The sequence below is a fragment of the Plectropomus leopardus genome, chromosome 23, assembly GCF_026936395.1.
Source record: "Plectropomus leopardus strain MGB_pleo_1.0 chromosome 23, ASM2693639v1, whole genome shotgun sequence".
In the NCBI taxonomy this organism is placed as follows: domain Eukaryota; kingdom Metazoa; phylum Chordata; class Actinopteri; order Perciformes; family Serranidae; genus Plectropomus; species Plectropomus leopardus.
Genome location: NC_142198.1, coordinates 16,498,973 through 16,504,204, shown reverse-complemented (window position 1 = coordinate 16,504,204; position 5,232 = coordinate 16,498,973).

Sequence of the window (5,232 nt, the reverse complement as noted above, 5' to 3'; positions counted from 1 at the left end):
GTGGTAGATTATCTGCTCTTTAGCAAACGTTATGTGATAATATGGCACAATTTCAAGAGTGACAGAATGAGGCCTTAAAGCAGCTATTTTTTCATGATATAGAGCTGGCTGATTTGTTTAGGAGGCTGGTTGAAAATTAAGAAACCCATAAAAACTACCAGATATTTTTCATGTTTCAGTCGTGACTTAACAAAAGCAGTGTACACATAAAACTCACTCAGCAACAGAACAGCAGGTGCCAATCTGAAATAGGCTTTTCTCATGGTGGTCGTTTTGTCATGGCAAAAAATAGCTTTAATGAGGGTTGTATTTGATTTAGGTTTGCCAGATGAGCTGTCTGTGTGCATACTGTCTCAGCTGGCACAACTAAATGTAGCCAAGCCATTAATAATGTCATTAGTTACACCTGTGTGACTAATAACATCACTGATGTCCTCATTATGTGACAAATTTAAACATCCATGAGGAGTTTGTAATTTCTAAAATAAGTATTGCTCCATCACTTCTACAGTAAAGGACTTTTCTGAATATATAACAGCAAAATATTATCATTTCAGCTGGTTAGCTTAGTTTAGCACTGGATGTTAGGTGGATTTTGTTTGGACAGAGCCAAGCTAACCATCTGTAACTTCATATTTAGCATGCAGACATTAAATTGGCATTAAATTGTTCTTATTTAATGCCCAGCAAGAAAGTGAATATGGAAGAGCCAAAATGCCAAACTATTCCTCTGCAGCTCAAAATCACCCAAAATAGACCCATTGGTCCACTAGAGGATAGCATATTATGACATTTTTGCATTTCATGGGTGTAACATCAAGTGTTGTAGTTCTGATTGAATGTATATGAGCAGGCTGCTAAGCTGCAGACTGCTGTTTAAGACCAACAAACACTTATACTGTCTGTCTTTTGGTGAGACATTGCTGTGTTTTTTTGTGCCACCAATCGCCAAAACAAGATCTTTTCGAAACCGCAGAGAGTTGGGGAACAATGTCTGCGTATTCCTTTGTATCATTCTGTGTCCCCTCTCTAAATTTGGAGGTTTTTGAACGCAGCGCAGGCGGAGCTCTCCATGAGTTGTTTTTTTTCCCTCAGCGGCAGTTTGTGAGTGTTGGGTTGGATAATTTATCTGTTGGAAAGGAGCTGTGCGCAGATGTTAGTAAGTGAAAGTTAACTTTTTTAAGACCCAGCAGAGTGAACGGTTAAGTTTCACTTTCTATGCGTCCCTACGTTCTGCTGTCTTAGTTAATTTGATAGCATATATAGTATGATCTTTAAATGTAAAATGCACCCTAACTACATGTTGAAAAGTCATCAAAAAATGTTTAGGAGTCGACAAATCGTCAACCTGGCCAATTATTGGGGCAGAAATTTGGCATTTTGCTGATTATCTTGATTGCCGTTTTTTGGCTTTTGTTATATTTCCAATTGTAAATATTGACAGAAAGATTTTCATTGTTCTTGTTAATGCATATTGGTTCCAAATATCGGTCATCGGTCTCATCTCATCGGCCCTGAAAAACCGCAAAAATCGCTCGACTCCTAGAATGTAACGTCTTTTGCCATATACTGCGACGCTGTCATTGTAATACTTGTCACGTAATAATTTCGTTCGATTATTCTTGTCCACTAAACATTTAAAAGATTTTGCACTGTGCAGAAGCCCGATAGTGTAATTAAACACTTAAAAGATAATGATCTTGTTGTCTAAGCTCCCATCCCAATGGATGGGAATGATATACCAGGAGACTGAGGTGAGGGAAGCAGGGACGATAAAAGAGGTCACGGCCGAGGCCAAGTGGGAGAAAGGAGGAAGCGAGGGATGAGAAGGGTGTGAAAGAGAAGAGGAGGGAGATGAAAGAGAGGAGCAGCACAGGGCTGCACAGAGGTCGAGAGGAGGGAGGGGAGAGGTGACGAGGGGAGACGGAGCTGTGAGCCTCCAGGGTGATTTATAAGTGTCACTGAGAGCTCTTTGTGTGAATGCGAGAAACAGCGGAGACAGAAGGATTGCGAAACAAAAACACGATGAAAGAGGCCCATAAAAGTAATTGGAGCCGATGTACGAATTATACGGGTTAGACAGAGGAAGGGAAAGTTGGCTGCCTGCGGGTGCATTTTGGTTCAGTTTAAAACAAAACAGCAAACTGTAAAAGTGTGTGTGTGAATGCCTCAATGTGTATAAAAGACACAACAATAACAAGAATTCATTTATAGCCGTTTCAATGTCAATTCACACCCAATTCCCCGCCCATTAAAAAAGTAGTAATTACTGACTGCTGACACAGTTTAAATGATCTGTCTTTGCTTGCATTTGTAATATTTGTCTCTCTCAAGTCTATTTTCTTCATGAAGACAGGCTCTTTAGCTCTTCTTTAGTGGTTTTCACAAAAAATTATATGTAAAAGAATAATTATTTTCAAACATTTTATTTTTTCTTTGCTGTAGGCCTAAATTAATTTGTACATTCTCTAACTCTGATGTGTAGCCTGTACACTAAATTTAACATTTCATGAACTAAAATGTGCATCATTCGTCTACAGCCTGGCACCTTTTCCTCAACATTTTGCTGAACTTCAATGTTGGTGGCTAGTCTTGAGTCTAGCTAGGCTAACTATGGATTTCACATCCAAAACAGGAAAAGTTTCAGAAGAAAATAAGGAATTTAATAGAGCTTGAACAGATTAATTTGCTATCACCACCAACGCTACATTTATAATAGCTCACTGCAGATTAGCCACCTTCTGGTAAAATTTATTGATGAATGCGCATTTAGTCTTGTTAGTAATGTTGATTGGCTTAGTTAGACTTGATACGCTCAAATATGCTTTAAAGCTCTACAGAGATTTTTTTTTTTTTTTTGGACAAAACTGGCTCTGTTGGTAGTCAAGGTTGGGGACCTCTGGACTAGTATAACCCTAACCCTAACCCTAACCCGGAGATGCCGATTCTTAAGGGACTAATATTATCAAGTTGTAGTTATAGTTATAGTATAAGTTTGGTGAAATATTGTAGGTAGTTTGCGGTGGAATTTTTATATATTCCTGTTGCGCTCCTAATGAACAGCCCATCTCCAAAAACAGAGAATCAATATGTGGCGGCAGATGTTTTAATCGTGGCAGGCTGCCACAAATAAATGCGTGGGAAACATTGTGGTGCGAACAACATTAAACTTATTTAAGTTTCTGCCGATTGAACAATCAAATAATTATCTAATCATTCCAGCACTTCCAGATTTTGGCTAAATATAAAATCAGTACCAGTTGCTCTTTAAGATACATTCATTACTTATTCATCTTTTCTATTTTTTTATGCAGTGCATACAGTTTGTTAGAGCTCCTGTCAAACCACTTAACATGTTTTTGACGAACTGAGAGTTCCTTTTTTTTTTAGCCTGTTGTGGCTGCGCTTAATTTAGCCTAACAAAGAAGAGCCTGACTGTAACAGTGTGTGTGTGAATGAGTGAGTGTGTGTGTGTGTGTGTGTTTTGAGCTGTGTTGTGCAGTGGTCGCCCTGTGACTAGCCCCATAGCCGATGTGAATATAAATGAGTGAGAAAGAGGGATTCCACCGAACACAAAGGGGGAAGAAGAGAAGAAGAGGAGGACGAGAGGGGGAATTGTTGCTTCAGGCTGTTTTGCCTCCCGCCTCGTTTCCTCCCTTTGGCTCACCGAGGGGAGGAAAAGTTGGTTTACCCCCCTCCCCCCTTTTTCCCCCTAATGTAACGCTCACTGTCTTCCTTTATCTTTCTTTAATCTGTGCAACCTTTTAACAGTTCTCTGTTTACTTTTCGCCCTCTGTTTCTCTGCTTCTACATCACTCCATCCTTCCATTTTCCCCCCACGTCATTGCTTTTTCCATATCTATGTCCCTGGATCTACTTCCATCTCCTGACTCGTTCCTTAACCATTACACACTATCACTTTCCCTCCACCCTTGTTTCCGCCCCTCTGTCTCTCCGGAGCGATTGTTGTCTGATCTGACTGTGGCCTCAGATTAGATCCGACCCCGCAGTGGTAATCAGCCCTCAGCGTCCCTGCTCCTCACAGATAATCTGCTTGTGTTCAGGAACACAAAAATCTGCCGGTACATCTGTTTTCCACCATAATACACTTATACGTGTACGCCACACTGATGCTGTGCCGGGGATAAAAATGTCTGTGGCACTAGTAGCAATATCATAATATAAAAATACTGAATGCGAAGAGCAAATACTGCAGTAAAAATCTCACATGAAGGCCTAAAAACAATTGGAAATCTGGCACAAAATAACAGACAACTGGGCATCAAAATCTTTAAAACTCTACTGACAAAGCTTTCCAACATTTTTTATTTAAATGAATCTTATAATCACCTTAACAACAACACATTTACACTCAAATACCGACCATTGGTCAGTGCTTGCATGTGTCAAACAGTGACCCTGTAGGTACACCTCTTGCATCAGTTTTGGGATGCTCAGAAAGGGTGTGCTAGATTCCACTTTATATTCATACTGTCTTTTTAAAGTAAAGTTCAGTTTTCACTGGAAATATATGTTTTCTGCTCATTATGTGCATAAAGTTTCTCTCCAAAATATACTCAAATTTAATGTTGAACTTTGGTTTCACAAAGGACACTAACACAGGTTGACGAAGTGAAAGTCCTGCTTTTGTTTGATCTGGCCACGCCCCATCCTCAGGCAGACTCTGTCACTCCACGGCTATACTACAGCGCCTGACCTCCCCCTTTGCTCCTGGCACTTATTATTTATGATTATTTATGAAGAATTGACTTTTCCCCTCACCACTTATTGTTTGTCTATATGCTGGTTGCGTGCTTCTCCTTTTGTTCTCTCTCAAAAAATAGATCTTTGTTACCTGATTAAATAGTGACTAAATATAAACACTAATCCAACAGTATTTAAAAGACAAATATTACCTTGTACCATCAGTATATAATAGATTATGACCTATAGTCATACTCACAATCTGATGTCGTGATGACAAATCTTAAAGATGTATGTGTATAGTCAGTGCTCCAGATTATATATTTAACTTGACTGCAATTTTAAGTCGTCCTGCATCCCAACATTGTGTTTAATTACAGTCCACCAGCTGTTTGCTTTGAATTTTTGCTTACTTGTGTGAAATCACCACTGTGCATCGACAGTAAAATACTGTGAAACAAAACAAGATCAGCACTAAATCTTACTCTTTTTTTTTTTTTTGGTCCCACAGAGCCTGTCTGTCCATAT